Here is a 21,457-nt window from a genome sequence, read left to right as displayed (position 1 = left end):
AGGAGAATTATGTTGCCTAGGGAAAAGGGGCGTCGTTCTCGTTCCATAACTGCTTCCGAGCTGACAAGGGGCGTTGTCCCTAAATTGGTGAGGCAACATATTCTCCTAATCCTCATATTGAGGATATCTGATCCAGGGGCCCCAAATAGTAGTCGGAGGAAGCTACAGCAGTAGCAGGAGTTTGAGCAACCATTTGTAACTTAAAAGCTTTCATGCGGCTAGAACAAATCCAGTTATACAATTACAGATGTAGGCAACATAGTCATTAAAACAAGTTAAAATCGAAATTAAAAGTCACATTATGTCCATAGTTAAAGTACAAAGTGTTGCACCAGTCCATTTTAGGGTTGGTAGATGTCATCAGATGAAGAAGAAACATCGCATGTGATTGTTGTCAAAGATATTCACAGACTTGGAGAAAGTCTTTTCCTTGAAGTGGGGATGTCCACCACAGGAAGCCTTCCACTGACGAAGAAGGGAGCGCTCCACAGACCCAGCAGTTAGACCGATTGTGGAATGCAGCATAGGAGTGAGCCCAGGACAGGAAGACATTGTCTTGAGGATCCAACGGCAGACTCAGGATATTTGGAGTCAGCAAAAGTAAGCTCACATAGGTTATCAGGCCCATCCGCTGCCCTTTGCTTAACTCTAGAGCTCAGGTCAGAGCCACAAGCTCCGCCAACTGAGCACTGGTTCCCTGGGGGAGAGATTTTGCTTCCAAAACCTGTTCAGCAGTCACCACTGCATAACCTGCTTTACGCTTTCCATCCTGATCAAAAGAACTGCCATCTGTAAATATTTCCATGTCAGGATTGTCTAATGGGGTATCCTTTAGATCCTCCCGAGCTGCATAGTTTAAAGTTAGGAATTGAGAACAATCGTGATCAGGTGTTTCATTTTCCTTCTCAGGAAGGAAAGTGGCAGGATTTAAATTTCCACAAACTTTAAGCTTAGTTACTGGTCCTTCTAACAACAATGACTGATACTTAAGAAGCCTACTGTTTGTCATCCAAATATTAACCTTAGAATTTAAGATTCCACTCACATCATGAGAAGTCAGTACAGTAAGGTTTCGTCCATTAATTATTTTTAAAGCTTCAGGTGCTAATAAAGCCGCTGCCCCAATTACTCTTAGGCAGTGGGGCCACCCACGTGAAACTACATCTAATTCTCTGCTTAGATAAGCTACAGGTTGCTGGTGAGGCCCTCGGGGTTGTGTCAAAACTCCCAATGCCACACCTTTTCTTTCAGTGACAAACAAATTAAATTCTGACCCTGTGGGCAAGCTCAGAGCTGGAGCTTGCAGGAGAGCAGTCTGAAGAACCTTAAAAGCCTTTTGAGTTTCTGGAGACCAAACCAGTTTGTCGGTTTGGGCCTGCTGAGTTTCAGCTATAAGTTTATATAAAGGCCGGGCAAGTTCCCCATAACCCAGAATCCAAATGCGACAGTAACCTGTGATTCCCAAAAATCCTCTCAATTGTCTTAAAGTCATAGGTAGGGGGTGATTTAGTATAGGCTTAATTCTCTCAGGGCCTATGGCCCTAGTCCCTTCTGATATGATTAGGCCCAGATATCTAACCTATTGTTGACAAAGCTGAGCCTTTTCTCTTGATGCCTTGTAACCACAGTCCGCCAGAAAGTTTAAGAAATCTTCTGAGGCTCGCGAACAAGCTTCCTCTGTCTCAGCACAGAGCAAAATATCATCTACATATTGTAACACCACTACTTTAGAGCTATTAAAGTTTTGTAGATCCCGTGACAAACTTTGTCCGAATAAGTGAGGACTGTCACGAAATCCCTGGGGCAAAACTGTCCAGGTTAATTGAGAAGCTGGCTGCGTAGGGTCTTCAAAGGCAAATAGGAATTGACTTTCTTCCGCCAAAGGTACTGAATAGAAGGCATCTTTTAAATCAATTACTGAGAAATATTTGGCCCGTTCAGGAATTTCAGACAATAGAGTATAATGATTAGGCACCACGGGGTGTAAAGGAACTATAGCCTCATTTATTATTTGTAAATCTTGAACTAGTCTCCATTTACCATTTGATTTCTTTATACCCAAAATAGGAGTGTTGCAAGGACTGTTACAGGGAATTAATAGTCCCTGCTCTTTTAAATTTTCAATGATGGGTTTTAACCCTTCCTTAACTTCAGGTTTCAGTGCATACTGCTTCTTATGTGGAAATACGTGCGGGTCTTTGAGCTTAACAACTACAGGAATAGCATTTTGAGCTCGACCCACAGATTTTCCATCCGCCCATACTCTAGGATTTACATTTTGTTCAACTAAAGGGAGAGAAAGGGAGGGCTCCATATTCATGAAAACAGAGGCATGGACCTTGCTTAGTATATCCCTTCCCAAAAGGGGTGAGGGAGATTCTGGCACAATCAGAAACTCGTGTGAAAACAGCACAGAATCCCAGTTGCAAGATAAAGAATAACTGAAATAATACCTTTTGGCTCGTCCAGACAGTCCCATTACGGAAGCGGATCGGGAAGAAAGTGGGCCAGGGGCTTCAGTGAGCACAGAATAAGTTGCCCCAGTATCTAAAAGGAAATCGACGGATTGGCCCCCCACAACTATTAATACCCGGGGTTCCTCAGGTGTAATTAGGACGGGAGCTTGTGTGGGGACCCCCGGGCACCTTCAGTCCTGATTGTCTTGAGAGTCCGACCCGGGAGACCTACGCCTCTGGGGGCAGTCTCTCTTCCAGTGTGGTCCTTTGCAGACCGGACATGGAGCCGGGGGTGGCTTAGATGCCTGAGGGCAATCCCGCTTGAGGTGCCCCTCCTTTCCACAGTAGTAGCAAGCCCATCTCTTTTCACCTGGGCCCCTCTGGGCACTTTTCTCAGGCTGTTTAAGAACGTTTTTCATAGCCATGGCGAAGGCTTCCGCCTTTTCCTTTGTCTTTTTTTGCCTTTCTTTCTTTTCCTCATATTCCCTACCATAATAGACTGTCTGAGCCAGTTGTAACAGAGTATCTAAAGACTGATTTGGTCCATACGCCTGTTTTAATAGCTTACAGCGGATATCTGGAGCCGACTGAGTGAGAAATCTATCCTTTAAGATCACTTTTCCCTCTTCACTTTCGGGATCAATCTCAGTGAATCTGCGAAGGCCTTCTCTCAGTCTATCTAGGAATTTACCAGGAGCTTCTTTTTCCTCCTGTTCTATATCTGCCAATTTGCCATAGTTTAAAGGCTTAGAACGTGCCTGTCTAAGTCCTTCAAGAATACATCTAACAAAATGATTCTGATCCCATCTTCCTTTAGCTGTGTTGTAGTCCCAGTCTGGTTCTATAGTTGGGACCGCCTGATTCCCAGTGGGGAGGGCCGCTATCTCGTTCTCCCTCTTCCCTACTGATTCATTACCAAGCCATTCATCTCCATAAGCAACCGCTTTTCCCAAAACTCGAGTCTTTGACTCGGGAGTCAGCGTTTGTCCCAAGATATACATCACATCCTTCCAAGTGAGGTCATAAAGCAGAGTAACACCTTTAAAAGCTCTAATATATTTTTCTGGGTCATCTAAATAGTCTCCCAGATCCTCCTTGATTCTTTGTATTTCTTGATAAGAGAAAGGCTTATTAACTCTCACAGACTGATTATTTCTCCCGGTGGGTGTTTCATAAAGAGGCAACAGCTTCTGTGGCTGTTCCTCAGTCTCTCTGGCTGCTCTGCGCATATGATCCCAGGGATAGATTGGAGAACCTGTTTTTCCTCTTCTCTTTGTCTCCTGTCCTCCATCTCATCTCTTACTTCGATGGTCTGAGTTTCTACTGAAACCAGAGTAGTCTGAGGTCGTACTGAGACAGGAGATGTTTGGACCTCCATGTGGGCAGTTTGAATCCCAGTTTGGAGTCCCCAGCACGGGGGCAAAGTAAGAGGACAGGAGGGAGCTGAAGGTTTCACGCCCAAATCTATACCCTTAGGACATAAGTCTGGCATATTTCGCAGAGAGAAAAAGGGCAACACATATGCTACTTCTACCCATTTCCCTTGTTCCTTACAGAACCAGTCTAATTGTAGAACAGTATTATACTTAAGAGACCCTCCAACTGGCCACCATTCGCCGTCCTCCAATGGATACCGTGGCCATGCAGTATCACATAGGAAGACCAGGTGTGTCTTCTTTAAGCCCTGGGGATCAAATCTATCCCAGTTTTTCAGGATACAGTTCAAAGGAGTGAGGCTGGAATTGTTAGCTCCCATCTGTAAGAGAGAAAAAAAGCGACCAGCGCCATTTTTTCTACCGGAGGCGTCCCTCCCTGCTCTAGATGGGGGTGTAGACAGACGTTACACCAAAAGCTTTTCCTTCCTGGTCGGACTTAGTCTGTCCCTTACCGACGCAGGCGCCGTACTCGTCCCTCCCGGTTCTACCACCGAGATGGGGTGGGGATGTACCAGGGGTAGACTTGATAGCATCCCTACTTGACGTCCAGCTCTTCACCCTTAACCTTGTTTGCCTCTGATGTCACCTGGGGTGAATCAGAGTAACCTTCCGGAATGCCTCCCAAGCTAAAACCGCTGTGGGAAACATTCGTCACCTGAGTGCCTGTGCACGACCCTGAGCATTTCCTGACTACAATAAGACCGACGCGAACATAAAACTGAGATGTTCTTTCCAAGCATCACCACACCAGTATAACAGCCTCCTCTGATCCACCAGGAGCCAGTGTTACCAAATGAAAAAACACATCACAGTCCCAATCTGCGTAACCTTTAACCTCAGAGATGTTCTGGGGGCTAGAGCTCCATCTAGCTTCCGAACTTTCGATTCCTAGCGAGGCTAGGCGCTTTCATGAATACCAATCCAAGTTTGGGACCTAAGCCACAGTATACAGTAACAATATAGATCACAAGTCTCTTGAAAGTCTATGATCCGATAGATTAGGTTAGTACTCCTGATTTTCAAGGAGTTATGAAATGGTCAAAGAGACCGAAAAGTTTGACCGAGAAAGGAGAGTTCGGTCCACACGCTTTGCCCATTTCTGGTCGGTTCCCGAAGGAGACATTGAGTGCCTCTTGGCATTGGCAGGTCGGTATAACGCCCCAACAGGTTTCTGCCATAAGCCGTATGAGATCACTGTGGAACCGCAGAGCAGGGCCCCTTACTTGCTGCACGCAGGGCCTGCCATTCATTCACACAAGCACACCGTAGAGTTAGTAAAGCACGGCAGAAAATGTGTTCGCTAAGAGAACAAAGAACTAAAGCTCCAAGCTTCCTTACCTTGTCCTGAAGGATCCCGGACGAGCCCCCAAGATGAAAGGTTGTTGTTGGATCACGCGAATACACCAGGATTCTTGGCTCCCGGAGGAGAAGAATTCAATCCGGGGCCAGAGACAAGGCTTGATTGCTCAGAGCTTTTGTGTAATAAAGTTTTATTAAAGTATAAAGGAGATAGAGAAAGCTTCTGACATAGGCATCAGAAGGGGGCAGAAAGAGTACCCCCTTGCTAGTGTTAACAATGAGGTTATATAATCCAAAGAAGGTCTGGAGGTTGTAAAGACTTCATCAGACCCACTCCCATAATTTACATCTTAAGGTAACACTGTCCTCAGGCAAGATACATCCTTGTAAAGACCAGGTCTACTCCCATAATTAACATTTTAAGATAACAAAAGGAGACCCACTCCCATAATTTACATCTTAAGGTAACACTGTCCTCAGGCAAGATACATCCTTGTAAAGACCAGGTCTACTCCCATAATTAACATTTTAAGATAACAAAAGGTTGAATCCAAAGACTGTCCTTTCTTCCTCCTTGAGAATTCCAGACCCCTCTCTCCTTGGGGACCCCTAGACTCCCTATCAACTTGCCTAGGAACTGACTCTCTCAACAACAAGATGTCATTTGAGGAGTTTTCAATAAACAAAGTTTTCTAAAATAGAGTCTGCAAAGATCTTCTGGATCCTGTCTTCTCCAAAGTCCCATCATTTCCCATCTCATATGAGACATCTTGTGGTTTTTAAAATTAAAATCTGTCAAACAGAATACATGAACTTTGTAAACGAACAATCTTCTTCTAGAACCATGTTGCTGTGTTCACCTTCTTGCTAAGATTTGAGATGTTGGAATTGTTGTCTAAGACTTCACCTCCTTTATCCTTCATTTCTAGGCCATTTTGGAAACCTACAAGACTGTCTCTTTGAGCTCATCCATGACCGTGTATTACACACAGCCTATTGTGTGAGGAATCTATTGTGCAGATTCCTCACACAATGGCTTGAACCATTGTCTGTACCATTGTTTTAATGTGATCCATTCACTGCATCAAAGGTGATATCTAAGGATCCCTTTGGATTTATCTCAATGCTTTCTTCCCTGGCCTGTCACCTAATCACCTGAAGTCCAGTGAGTCTGTTTGGTCTCTTTCAAACATTTCAGCTTCTCATTTGATTTTTAGTCTCAAACATCCAAGCTTTAATGAATAACAGACCATTTGGCTACAGATATTCTCCTTCTTCTAAAAAAATCAGAACCCTTTAATAATACAAAGCACTGTCTTTTTTCTATGAAACAATAAACCGTGATTTTGAGATGCTTTGTGATGATAATATCTTGTTGTATTTGATTTTGCTTAGTTTTTAACATGCCTTTTTTATATATAATTTTTTTATGTGAGTTAGTTTTTAAAATGGACCTTGCTAGGTCTGAACATTTTTTTTTTAACTACAGTGTAGTGTTTGGTTCATAGCTACTAGGGATAAATTAATTAGTGCCACTGATGAGCCAACAAAATTGAGACCCTCTGGTGTGTTTGTTGCAGTGATTTTTTGAGCAATTTGTTTTACACATTAAATTTATTTGTTAGGAGAATAAATATAAAAAGACATACACATGCACACACACACTGAAAGCCAGCTATAACCAGGTTAATGACAAATTTATGTTAATAGCCATTGTATGGGGTTAATTATGGAATGGGTCAAGGCAACATTCAAGAGTACAAGGAAAAAAAATTACAATCCTGGAACTCTAGTATTAAGTCATTCAGAGAAAGTTCAGTTCAGTTCAGTTTAGTCGCTCAGTTGTGTCTGACTCTGCGATCCCATGAATCCCAGCACGCCAGGTTTCCCTGTCAATCACCAGCTCCTGGAGTTTACCCAACTCATGTCAGAATAGAAGCTAAAAACATGTAATCAGCATATGTTTTCTTAAGTGCATTTAGATGTATCTAGATGTGTATGTAGTTGGAATAGATGCATGCTTGTATAGGCCATTGACCATTATCTGTTTACTGAAGCAATATAAAAATAAAGAAATACAGTCTTTTCATCACAAAGTTCTTATGTTCCCTGGAGGGACAACTTGTTTAGTTTTAAGTATCAGAAATCTCCATGCCTACAAATACATATTACCATGTATCACATTTGCTAAAGATGTATTGGGGCTTCCCTGGTGGCTCAGACAGTAAAGAATCTGCATGCAATGCAGCAGACCTGGGTTCAATCTCTGGATCAGGAAAATCCCGTGGAGAAACTGTTGAACATATTTAATTGTTTTTGAATAAGATGTACAAGAATATAAATTTTATTCCCCTTACATTAATATATGTTATTTAGATTGTAATTTTTTTTAGAAGTATGATGAGTATAACCTACATTTCCACTCATTTTTCTTGAAGAGGATAGAATCATATTGAGAAGACAAAGTCTTATTACTATATTAGTATGTGCTCAGGTTACATGCATCTCTCTTAGTGTAGATTAATCTTTAGGGGGCAATTATGGTACCATTAAAAAAAATTCACAATGGTGACTTATATGGTACCTCAGAGAGACAGAGATACAGCACAATTAATGACTCTCACAGGTATCTTACCTGATTTCAGTATCGACTTCATAAATGTGAAATCATTGCTGTTATCCCTGGTGGAAGCACTTTCAATTCATGGAACAGACCTGTGCCTCCAAGAATAACATGGTACTATTCTCAAGTCGTATCACTTTTCTTGCAAGCTAACTTCTTGATACAATAGAAAAAAGTCAGCATTTGTAAAAGTCAGCCACTTAGACCAAATGTAACTCTGTCTCCTACATGTGAGGGCCACATCGGTTCAGTGAGAAATGAGTCAGTATTAGCTGACACACAAACACCTGCCATGAACCTTTGATGGCTCACTCAACCCCATACAAAGGTTTGAGGTTAGGATGGAAAAGCCTATGTTCTAAATTACTTTGGTTCTAGTGCAGGATTTCTGTTCCTATTCAACTCTTAAATTTGTAACAACTGCTTGCAGACCATCATGCAGCAAAAGTAGTGGATCATTAGAATCAAACTGTTTTTTTTCTTTTCAGTGAAATTAACAAAATTGAAGGAGATTTGTTGAAATCTACTAAGTACTTAGAAATCTGGCTGGATTGTGGTGCATGTCATAATGGATTTTGCATATATACCTTGGGAGGCCATCTGAAACTTTTCCTTTGTTAAAAAGTGAAGATAAATAATTTAATTAAACCAGAAGATCATTTTTATAGAATATTACATTATGTCCAAGAAAAATTATTTTCAGTGAACTTGAATCTGGGGAAGGAGAAGGAAAGATGATTCAAAGACATGTAGACATTTTCATCATCAAATCATAATTAAAACTATTGAGATATTTGCCATAAGTATTATTACAAATTAAATTTGTATTTTATATTAAATTTATATTAAATTTATATTTATATAAATTATAATTTATAAATTTATAAATTATAAATATAAATTATATTTATATTTAATAAATTTTAATAAAATTATTAATTTAATAAATTTAATAAATAATATAAATAAATTTATATTAAAATTAAAAGACGCTTACTCCTTGGAAGGAAAGTTATGACCAACCTAGATAGCATATTCAAAAGCAGAGACATTACTTTGCCAACAAAGGTTCGTCTAGTCAAGGCTATGGTTTTTCCTGTGGTCATGTATGGATGTGAGAGTTGGACTGTGAAGAAGGCTGAGTGCTGAAGAATTGATGTTTTTGAACTGTGGTGTTGGAGAAGACTCTTGAGAGTCCCTTGGACTGCAAGAGATCCAACCAGTCCATTCTGAAGGAGATCAGCCCTGGGATTTCTTTGGAAGGAATGATGCTAAAGCTGAAACTCCAGTACTTTGGCCACCTCATGCGAAGAGTTGACTCATTGGAAAAGACTCTGATGCTGGGAGGGATTGGGGGCAGGAGGAGAAGAGGATGACAGGATGAGATGGCTGGATGGCATCACTGACTCGATGGACATGAGTCTGGGTGAACTCCGGGAGCTGGTGATGGACAGGGAGGCCTGGCGTGCTGCGATTCATGGGGTCGCAAAGAGTCGGACATGACTGAGCGACTGATCTGATCAGATCTGATCTGATTATTACAAAATAAACACTTTGGGGACATTTTTAACACAGTCCTATACAACAGTGTTTCCTATGACCAACTTCATTCTCATAAAGCCAAGCTACGTGCATTTATCTCTTTAAGCTTAACTGAAGACCAAATAAATCTAATTGTTACTGGTAGCAAAAAGCATCAGCTCAGTTTGGATCTCTCATTTTAGCTCAGTGGACACCCCTGATGCATCAAAAAACAATACCCAGTGTGCTTGGAAAAGACCCTGATGCTGGGAAAGATTGAGGGCAGGAGGAAAAGTGGGCAAAAGAGGATGAGATGGTTGGATGGCATCCCTGACTCAATGGACATGAGTTGGAGCAAACTCCAGGAGATAGTGAAGGACAGGCAAGCCTCGTGTGCTGCAGTCCATGGGGTTGCAAAGAGTCAGACAGGACTTGGAGACTGAACAACAAAGGGTGTACTATTTTTTTCCTCAGTGGTGACAACATTGGGTTTATTCTGCAGTGACTTGGCCTAAGCTCCCTGGAACTAGTGTTGATATCATTTCTCGAACATTTATCCTCAGTGACATAATTGTTACTTTGTATATAATCAGTATGCCAAGCATTATATGACTGGGAAGCGGCTGTCTGAAAAGTGATGTGCCGTAATGAAGGTACGCCTTCTGGAGATAATTTTGGCTGCTTATCAGAGCAGGAGCAGCTGTATTTTGGACTCAGAGTTTCCACTTAATACACCATGAAAAAGCAACAAGTGCTCCACCAGAAAATTGTATTTTGTTGAAAGAACTAAAGCAAAATGAGCTGCAGTTCTATACCAAGGAATATTAAAACACTGGGGGGAGAAACTAACTTGGGAGTGTATTTTTTTCAGTGTTCTGAGTCACTTTTTTTTTTTTAAGTTTGTATTTAGTGTATATTGCCTCAGAATAAAAATATTTTTGGAATCCTTATCAGTCAGAAAAATGTCTTCAATCAAAATTAGTTGCAGTCTGGAGCTAAAATAACTCCATTGGGCTCATTTGTGGAATGGCTGTGGAGGCTTTATTTTTACAAGCAAATGGCAAATGCCTGCTCCAATGTATCGCTGATACAAATTAAGTGTATACTCTATTTCATAAATGAAGGAAGAGTTATTGGAAACACTCTTTCCCTGATCACTAAAAACTGATTGCCATCAAAGAAGGGCCTGATTACTAACCACCAGCTTAGTGTTTAGCTGGAACATCTGGCCGCCTCAGAGGGGGAAATTTGCTGAGCTTAAAAAATGTTTATTCCAACTTTCAACTCATGCATGTATAGAACACAGATGAGGAATCATCTGATGTCCTTCAGATTTCTGTTGCTAAACAAATGTAACTCATCTTCAAGGGAAAATTTAGTAAACTCCTTTCCTCACTGATTTAGCTTCTTAAGCTCTTGGGTAACAAGAACTAGAGAAGAATAAAGAGCATAAGAAAACAAAGAATGATTTGAGCCCTTAAAAATATAGCACAGGGAAATTCACTTAATGCACTGTGGTGACCTGAATGGGAAGGAAATGCAAGCAAGAGGGGATATATGTCTATGTGTGGCTGATACACTTTGATGTACAGCAGAAACTAACTGCACTATGAAGCGGCTGTACTCAAAATGGGGAACACATGTATACCTGTGGCAGATTCATTTTGATATTTGGCAAAACTAATACAATTATGTAAATTTTAAAAATAAATAAAATTTAAAAAAAAGAAATAAGAAAGAAAAAAAAAACAGGTATCTGAAGGATAGTTTTAATGTTTCTTCATATGCAGTTTGATCTAGGTGGACGTTGGCAATTCTATGTATTTTGTAATAATTTTATTTATTTTGGCTGTGCTGGGTCTTTGTCACTGCTCAGGCCTTTCTCTAGTTGCGGTGAGTGGGAGCTACTCTCCAGTTGCAGTGTGTGGGCTTCTCATTTCGGTGGTTTCTCCTGTTGCAGAGCATGGGCTCTAGGGAACAGGGACTCAGTAGTTGCGGCTCCTGGGCTTTAGAGCACGAGCTCAATAGTAGTGGCCCACAGGTTTGGCTGCTTTGTGGCGTGTGGGATCCCCCCCAGACCAGGGATCAAACTCATGTCTCCTGCTTTGGCAAGGGGATTCTTTACCACTGACCCACCAGGGAAGTCCAGTTTTTGTTACTTTAATTCATCTCATGGTGTTGCGTGAATGCCTTGTCCACTGCACAAAGCCAAGTGCTCGGTGGAGACCATGACCTCAGGACCCACCAGTGCCTTGACTGCAAGACTGTTATTCGACAAGTGCCCTGTCCATGGCCAGCGCTGGTCTTCCCACCCCTAGGGCTTGGAGTACTATTACTAACCTGCAAAACAATTGACTCTGCTTAAGTGTCAGTTTCCCTGTGAATCCTTCCTTAACCATTTAAGATTAGGTCCTTAGAGCCGTTAAGTTTATCCATTCCTTAGCGTATAGAGGTGGCATCATGGTTTCTTGTTCACTACCAATCCTCCATCCCCAAGCCTGTGCATGTGATTCACTGACTGTGTTTTCATTCACCATTGTATTCCAGGCTCTAGAATTAAGCCTGACACATACCAGCTACTAAGTAAATGTTGATGATGGAATGAATGAATGAATGAATCAGATACCTCCTCTCTCCTCAGTGCACTTTAACTCTAGGGAACAAGACATGTGTTGCAAAAATGGTAATGAGGCAAAACAGAGGAAGGGACATGCTGAAAGAGTGATTCAGTAAAAGGAGTGTTTATGGGAAATTTCTTTCAAAACAGGATGCTCTTTTACCAGATTCCAACCAGGCAGCTTCATACCTTACTTTTTTCACTACAATAGTGGTATTTAAGCCCTTAATTCTAAAAATATAGTAACGAGCTAAAATTAGCCTGGATTTAATGCTCTGGGTCAACTTAAAGTGACATGTGAACATCGGCAAAAAAAAAAAAAAAGTTTCTAAGTTCTATAAATCTCGCTGGGAATTTTTCATTGGCTCATCTCGTTAACAATCTTTTTCTCAGGGATAAGGTTTTCTAAGTCAATATTTTTCTAACAGCATGCCCTTTTGTCTTCCACTAAATATGGTAGTCTTTGTTTCTTCAGTGATCATGTGAGAACAGAAAGAAAATTTCTTCTCAGAGAAGACAGAGCAGAGGAGTATATATTTCTTGCCAAAGGTTATCACAGTTTAATAGTAGGAAGGAATGTACGCGTCTATAAACAGAATGTACTGTGCTTTCTGAGGTTAACACCATTTGTTTAGTCTTGTTAAATAGCTGGTAAAATAATCCAGGTTGTAGAGAAACACAAACTGTAGTGACTGCTACACATGGCAGATTAGGGACCCCAGAATGTCACAAAGGTTTCTAGGAGGAGAGATGTTCAGAGTCGTGTAGGACCCCTCCACCTCCCTGCTGCTTCTTGGTCCCTTGCCTACCAGCTGTTTTTTCCTCTCAGTCACCTTCACTTGATATCTGCTTGCCCACCAATTTCTCCAGCCTCACCCCTTCCATATATTTTGTGTGTGTGTGTGTGTGTGTAATAAAGTTTTATTAAAGTATAAAGGAGATAGAGAAACCTTCTGACATAGGCATCAGGAGGCAGAAAGAGTACCCCCCTGCTAGTCTTCAGCTGGATGTTATATAGTCACTAGCAGTCTGTTAATTAACATTTTTCTCTTGTATTCTGCACTTGCTTTTTTTTTTTTTTTTTTTTTTGCAGGCTAGAATCATTGTCTTGGTCTCTACACTGACTTTGTTCAGGCTTGTGCTAAGTCACTTCAGTCATGTCTGACTCTTTGTGGACTCTGTGGACTCTAGTCCACCAGGATCCTCTGTCCATGGAATTTCCCAGGCAAGAGTACTGGAGTGGGTTGCCATTTTTTTGTCTAGCGAATCTTCCCAACCCAGGGATTGAACCCTGGTCTCTTACATTGCAGGCAGATTCTTTAGAGCTGAGCTCCCCAGGGAAGCCCTGTCTAGGCTTAACACAGACAATTTTTAAATAGGAAACCAGGTGAAATTCAGGAAACCAAAATATATTGATTTTTCTTAATTTAAGACATTAGCAACCAGGACATTATCAACATAAACACACATACTCACATACATTCTCACATTCATTCCCTAGCTTCTGTCATGAGTTAAAGGAGTCCAAAAAGGCAGTGCTCATGAAGGTTTCTTTACATCACTCATTTTCTGTTCTCTGAACACAGACTGGACATTGTCAGCAATCTCGAGATGCACCAAAGATATGCTGCAAATTTCCTTTATTTTCTATTTCTAATGATCTGGCATTAGAAAGACTTTGTGTTCTCCAGAAATTAACTTGGATCTTTTCTGAGCTCAGTGAGCATTGTGGCAGGGGGTGGGTGTGGTGGGGGGGGAACTATCTTGAAGGACCCCAAAAGGGACCCTGGGCAGCATTGCCCTTGCTTTCATGCTATAGTTATGTTAGGTGTGGTTTGGCACCTCCACCAGATGGAAATTAAGTCACTTTTTTTCACCATTAGCATGACATGGGAAATGTAGTACAACCAAAAATGCTTAGCCTCTATCCTAGACTTTCAGGAGCTTAGATTTTTGAATATACTAGACAAGTAGCTGAAAACAACTTAGTTTTGGTGGTAGGGAATGGTTGATCTTTCTGAGGAATATCCCACGCTGTATGCTAAATCCAAGACAGACCTTTGCAGACTGGAACAGTTGCTCACCTTATTTATTGGCAAAGACCAGAACCAAAACAAAGTCCATCTACTTTCTGTCTTTGAATCCTACTTGTTCTTTAAATGCCCTACACTTGGGTGCCTGGATTTATCCCCAGGTTTTCTACCTTGTTCCACTGGTCTATATTTTGTTTTTGTGCCAGTACCATACAGTCTTGATGACTGTAGTTTTGTAATATAGTCTAAAGTCAGGAAGGTTGATTCCTCCAGTTCCATTCTTTTCTCTCAAGATTGCTTTGACTATTTGGGATCTTCTGTGTTTCCATACAAATTGTGAAATTATTTATTCTATTTCTGTAAAAAATACTGTTGGTAGTTTGATAAGGATTGCATTGAATGCATTGAAATATATACATTAAAATAGGCAGGCAGTGGGAGTTTGATGTATGATGAAGGCAACTCAAAGCTGTTGCTCTGTGACAACCTGGAGGGATGGGATGGGGAGGGAAGTGGGAGGGGTCACATGTATGCCTATGGCCGATTCATGCTGATGTATGGAGAGGCCATCACAATATTATAAAGTATTTATCCTCCAATTAAAATATATAAACTTTTTTTTTAAACTGCATCTGTATGGATATAAAATAAATAGATATATTACTTGCCTTTTTGATTATTCAGACATGCTTCAATTATGCCATGGGTAAAGACAAATAACAGCAGCCATCTTGGAACATTAACTTTAGAATTACATGAAATAAAATAGGTAAAGCACTTAATATAGTGCCTAATACTAAGTGGTCAATAAATATTAGCATTAATTCACTTTCTGTACACCCACAGGTATTTCCTTCTTGGCTTCTTGAGATACTAATCTTTAGTAAAGGAGATTTTTCACTGGGCTACTAAGCTGGCAACTGGTCTGTTACATGCCATTATTTCTTTGAGCTGAGACATTAAATACCATATCCTCCAAACCATTTGCTAGTGTGCTAAGGGAATTTGTTCTCTCTGCATTCCGAGGGTCTGCTCCTGGAGAAATGGGCCAGTTCAGCAGTTTTGTAGAGGCTTAGAGGTGGAGAAGGCAATGTTGCTCTTGCCTGGAAAATCCCATGGATGGAGGAGCCTGGTAGGCTGCAGTCCGTGGGGTGGCTAAGAGTCGGACACGACTGAGCAACTTCACTTTCACTTTTCACTTTCATGCATTGGAGAAGGAAATGGCAACCCACTGCAGTGTTCTTGCCTGGAGAATCCCAGGGACGAGGGAGCCTGGTGGGCTGCTGTCTATGGGGTTGCGCAGAGTCGGACACGACTGAAGTGACTTAGCAGCAGCAGCAGAGATGCTACCCAGCAAGACACACATAGAAGCCAGGACTGCAGTGATGGCTTTTGAGAAAGCAAACAGCTTTATTCTTAGGTCCACCAGAAAGGAGACCAGAGACAGGGTTCAAATCAGTTTCCTCTATCCAGGATTTCAGGTGAAATTTAAGGAGTTAAGGGGAAAATCAAAGTTGGAAGCTGATTGGCTAGTCTCAAATCAGGTCATACAAGCTACTGGTGTTACCGGAAGCCAGGTTCTCCTTATGGATGGGCTTTTCGCTTTGTCCAGCACACTGGTGGTGATGTTTCTGTTCTCTGAGTTTCATAGACTGAAGATTTTTGGTCCTGGGGTCCTCCAGGAGACATGCTTTCTGTTATGTGTTTGCACAGTCCTGTCTTTGAAAATTAGCCCTAGTGTTTTGATTGATCAGCCACCTGTTTGAGAAGGCAACCAGGTTAAGATGGTGCTATTTCAGGTTACCTGCCCCCCTTTTCCACGACTTGACCTTGGAAGATCCTGAAGACATTCTTCAAAAAGTAAGAGCAGATGTTTGAGATGAAGAGGGGCCAGGAGGAGAGCACTTTGGTGATGGTGCTAAAGGCCATGGCTGTCTCAGGCCTTGGGCAGAAGGTATTCAACCTGGATATTGCTTAGACACGTCGACTCATGCTTGTGTGATCACTTCTGGGGAGGTAAAATGTTTTGCCCATCTCCCAAGAAGGTAAGGGCTTCCCTGGTGGCCCAGTGGTAAATAATGAGCAGAAGACATGGGTTCAATCCCTGGATGGGAAGGAAGGAAATGACAACCCACTCCAGTATTTTTGCCTGGAGAATCCCATGGACAGAGGAGTCTGATGGGCTATAGTCATTGGGTTGGTGAAAGAATCGGACACGACTTAGCTACTCAACAACAATAACAACAATAAGAACAACAGGAAGGATAATCCTAATCACAGAAACAAATGAGGGCCTGAGTGTTTCAAGCTGTATTCTCCTGACTTCCTCTCTCAAATTCAGCTCTGAGTCTCAGCCCCCTCAGTTCGCTTTCTTTAAGATGACCTTTTCACGCTCCTCCTCGTCAAGTATGTTTTTCAAGGTGGTGAGACGGAGCCTGGACTCTCCTAGGCCCCTCTGCAATAAGCGCCTGCCTTCATCACGTGGGAGGAAACTGTTAGGAACCTCTGACCAAACCGGGTACAGCCTTGAAACTGCTGGCATGGATCCCTCGCAGCCGGGTAGCGTGCATGCCTTTCAGGGTTCCCTAAGTGAACCCTCACATCCAAGCTGGTCATAGTCGACTGTTCTTTTTCCTCAGTGGCTTCTCCATAGAATACTTATAGCCAAGTTGTGGACAGTTAATATGACATTTGCTTACTTCTTTCCAGAAACCTAACTAGGAGATGAAATTTGTCTCTGAATCCTAAGGCTCTTGCTTTCTCTCTTATGCCTCTTGAGGCTGTTTGATTTCTCTGCTTTTCTGGGGGCAGTAGGGGGAGAGGGGGTGGAGGTGTTGGTGAGGAAAGGCCGTTTTCTAGAGATTTGTAATCTGTACACTGTTCTCAGCTCTTGATTTGAAACCTGAGTATTGACTAAGCCTTTGACTGGAGGGCTGCTTGCTCACGAGCTGTCTCCAAACATCCATCCTCAGAGGGACCAGCTAACCCCTCAGAACACCAGCTCTAAGGTGGAGAGAAGTTGGGTGGGACAGGGGAGCAGCCGCTATTGTACTCAGGAACTCTGTATAAAGGAACAGGGCATGCTCGGAGCCACAGATGGGCACACCCTAGTGCCTGCTTTTCTCTTTCATGATCTTAAGGGTTTTCCAGGTGTAGCCGAGCTTCTGCCTCCCACAGACCTGGAGTTTCTGAGAAGACTGGTTGGCATCAGGTTGGCACCAGGCCAATCCGTGAAGGCTGGAAAGAGGCAGCAGGAATCCTCTAAAGGTAGTGGTTACAGGCTCTTCCATAGTTTGCTGGCCAAGAAGTAAGCTATCTTGAGCCCTACAATAGAGGAAACCCAGTCAGCCAACTGCAAAGCTCAGACTCCACTAAGGGCTTGCTTTTCTTCAGGGGATGGACTCCCAGATGAGGAACTCTTGGCTGCCCTTTCCTCACTGTGGGTACCACCTTTCCTCAGGTCAAGAGTGGACAAGTACAAGTAATGGGTTCACAAGGTGTGACCCTGATTAGGTTTTTTATGTTACTTTGCTGAATAAGAATTTAAAGGAGAGATGTAAAACTATGGTTCAGAAGGAGAACCTTCAGAAAAGCCCACCTTGCCCGAGTCAGAGCCTAACAGTGGTCTCGACTTACTGCTCCTCCTTCAGTCCCTCCCGAGGTTCTCTGCCTTACGAAGGGGATTCCTTGCCCAGGCTCCTCTGCCCACCATCCTCCTCTGGCCTCCTCTAGCCCTTGCTTCTCCACACTCTTCATAGCAGGAGTAGGATTCTATCTGCCTTCTTTCTGGGTTCTTCTGTAGAGTCTGATGATTTCTTTTTCAGTAGATATCTGTTCAGAGATCCAACAACCGCTATTTGAAATTTGCTTGCCCAAGTCAGCTTTCCAACTTCTTAAGTTTTCTCAGCACTGCACCTTAAGGTTCTTAGTAGACAAAGACCCACTTCTTCTGGAAAATAAATCCTTTACGCCCACATACTTTCTTGGTCAAATAAGGTTGCAGTCTTATTTGATACTTACTTAAACAGCTCTCATCGTGAGCATGGTTTACAGTTTGCTGACTAATTAAAACACAAAACAAAGCACAACTCTCTAGGTAGAAAAGGAGATACCTTGTAACCTCATTAAAGTACTCTTTGTCATCTTTTCCTCCCAGGCTTTGAAACTCATTTTTATTTTCAAACACCAACATCTTTGTTCATCACCAAGGTCTTTTGTACTAAACCTAATAGTAACACATATCAAAGGACTGTTGGCATTGCCCCTGCCCAGGATAACCAAACATGTAATCTATAAATACAAGTTGTTTTCATCTCTTCGATAGAAATGAAGCAGCCTACAAGGTCATAAAGTAAGTCAGGGAGCTGACTGGAAACATAACCCTAGATGACTGACCCCCAGGTCTGTTCATTGCACTAGATCACGCTTCCTTCCTCGGTGAAAAACTTCCCACAGCAGGAAGAACCAGAGAGCTAGCCTCTAAATTATACATGACTCTTTGTCTCATTTTCCCTTCATGGCTAATTGAAGATGCAGGGCAGTGCTACTTTTTGGCGTTGTCTCCCGTATCATCTCATTGTCTCACAAGTGACAGGGAGTCTCTGCTGCAATTTGGCTTCATTAAAGACCAGACAGAAGTCTTTGGGCTTTGAAGAGTCTCAGGATGACAGGTTTGGTGTCTTGGTTCACACTTAGGCATGCGGTTCATTGTTTGTTTGTTTGTTTACCCTTTAGACTAAAATTGAGAAAGTGAAAGTTGCAAAGTCATGTCTGACTGTTTGCAACCCCATGGACTATACAGTCCATGGAATTTTCCAGGCCAGAATATTAGAGTAGGTAGCCTTTCCCTTCTCCAGGGGATCATCCCAACCCAGGGATTAAACCCAAGTCTCCTGTGTGGCAAGCAGATTCTTTACCAGCTGAGTCACAAGGGAAGCCCAAGAATACTGGAGTGGGTAGCCTATCCCTTCTCTAGCAGATCTTCCCAACCCAGGGATCGTACTGGGGTCTCCTGCATTGCAGGCATATTGTTTACCAACTGAGCTATCAAAATGCATAACTTTTAAAGGTCAACTACATGAGATGTTTAGTTGATAGGATGGGAATATGGGTGGCTGTAGAAAAATCATCAAAATATTCAACTACCAAATAAGGAAAATGTAAAAGTTCCCAATCCTTATGAATGTTAAGCATGGGAGGCATCATACTTGGATTAGGGCTGACAATAGAAGTTCAGAGTTTCTTGCAGCCTGTTTAGTCTGAAAAAGATTAGGACTCTGGAGAGAGAGTGGAACCAAGTTGCCAAAGTTCTGCATGATCACTCACAAGTGATATTGTGGAGAGAGAATTCATACCACATCTCACAGTATGCTTTTGGGTATTATCTTCATTGCATGTCCTTGTTCAGTGGTCTTTGAGATCTAAGCACCAAAATTATTGCTGAAATATTACTAATGATAAAAAAAAATAGTAATGGAGTCAACTAATGCTCTATAACTGTAAGATGAGTCCTTAGTTCTGTGTCCTTTATTTTCCTTCTTCACAAAGATACCGGCATTGCTCACATTTTGGGCTTTCTCAATGTGTTCAAATTTGCAACAGCACAAGCCTATACCTCCCACTTGTTCCCCTCTGTCTGGTGTATAGTGTAGCATTTAGCTTAATATGAAGTCTTCATGGATAGAAATGAAGGATTTCAGTGGGAAGGCCTGACCTTGTACATCTGGTGGTGGGCAGTGAGGCACCATTTGAGAGCAGAGTGAAATAAGGAGAGGTGAGTTTGGGGAATATTATAAATATTATATTATAAATAAATATAAATATTATATTCCTTCAGTATGTACAGAAGGAAGAGAAACAAGAAGAAAGAAGCTTGGGTAGACAGTCCTGTAACAATACTGGAATTTCAGGATGTCAGTCCTGCCCTGGCTTTGCCAGTCACATCCTGCTCTTCACTCTTCAGGTGGGGACCCATCTCCTAAGCAGCAGAGGGGCACAGAACCCCTACCACAGCATCGTTCTGAGGGGTTGTATGATCCTGCCCAGAAGCTGGAGTTCTTTTGACTGCCTCCTCCATCCTTTTTTTATTAGAATCTGCTGTCTTTAGGAATGACTAGAGTGCTAGGAAAAGGAGTCATGTCAAATATCAGAATCACTGCTTCCATGGTGAGACATTTTCCCTTTAATATCTTCCATGATAGGGAATTCCCTGGTGGTCCAGTGGTTAGGACTTGGTACTTTCACTGCCAGGAACCTAGGTTCAATTCCTCATCAGGGAACCAAGATCCCACAAGCCACACAGCACAGCCAATTAATAATAATAATATTTTCCATGACAGGACACTGTATATCCTTACAAATAAAGCACTTTTGCACAGAATTTAGCTAATAAATAATGAGAGGTAGAGAATAAGACGTGAAGATAGTTTTAGAGTATTAAAATGTCACTCTCACTCGTGTATTATTGAGCCTTTGTATACAGCTCAACTACTTTATTTAGCTTCTATACTGCAAGAAATAGTTTCAAAATAGTCATTCATATTCCTGTGTCTCACTTACTGCTGTCTGTCTACAGAGATTCCCTGCACTCACCTCTCTGCCAAACTTCTTGGCTAATCAGAAGTTGGAGCAGCCTTCTCTCTCATGGTTTTCTCATCCTAGTCAGTCTCAATCTATGTCCTTTGATTAGTAAAAGTGAAAAAGTGGAAGTGTTAGTCACTTAGCCATGTCTGACTCTGCAACTCCAGGGACTGTAGCCTGCCAGGCTCTTCTGTCCGTGGAATTCTCCAGAGAAGAATACTGGAGAGGGTAGACATTCTCTTCTCCTGGGGATCCTCCTAACCCAGGGATCAAACCCATATCTCCTGAACTGCAAACAAATTCTTAACCATGTGGATCACGGGATCATCTGTGATTTCTGTAGCCATGAAACCATTCCCTGTCCTGCTTTGCCCACTAGGTATCTTCTCAGCAACTGCTGAGCACTATCAAAAGTCTGTCCTTAATCAGCTCTGATTGCCATTACAAGTACCAAGACTGGGTGATTTAACCAACAGAAATGTATCACTCACATTTCTGGAGGCTAGAAATCCAAAGTCAAGGTCACAGATTCAGTTCCTGGCAAGTGTCCTTTTCCTAACTTGCAGATGGCCACCTTCTCACTGTGTCTTCACATAGCAGAGAGATAATGGGCTACTCTCTCTTCCTCTTCTATAAAGTCACTCATCCCATGATGGTGCCCCACCTTTGGGACTTCATCTAAACCTAATTACCTCCCAGTGGTCCTACCTGCAAATACCATCACACTGGGGGTTAGGGCTTCAGCATATGAATTTGAGAGGACATACACATTCAATCCATAACAACTGCCCTTGACCTTAGATTCATTAGAAAGATGTAAGATGGAAAGCGTGGCCGCTTCAAGAATTCTCTTTAGGCGGAGGTCCTGTGGCCATTCAGAGAGCTGCACCAAC

At 42.1% G+C, this 21,457-nt stretch overlaps 1 protein-coding gene and 1 non-coding gene across 4 annotated transcripts in view; both read left to right on the top strand.

Annotated features, from left to right (window-relative positions):
* GPC6 (glypican 6) overlaps window positions 1-21,457 on the top strand; it is a 1,252,059-nt gene that overhangs the window by 552,262 nt on the left and 678,340 nt on the right. The window lies entirely within an intron of this gene.
* Window positions 20,191-20,263, top strand: TRNAE-UUC. Its single transcript has one exon. It is a non-coding gene; the product is annotated as a tRNA-Glu (tRNA).

Source organism: Bubalus bubalis, chromosome 13 (genome assembly GCF_019923935.1).
Source record: "Bubalus bubalis isolate 160015118507 breed Murrah chromosome 13, NDDB_SH_1, whole genome shotgun sequence".
NCBI lineage: Eukaryota > Metazoa > Chordata > Mammalia > Artiodactyla > Bovidae > Bubalus > Bubalus bubalis.
This window is presented reverse-complemented; position numbering and strand designations above follow the sequence as displayed.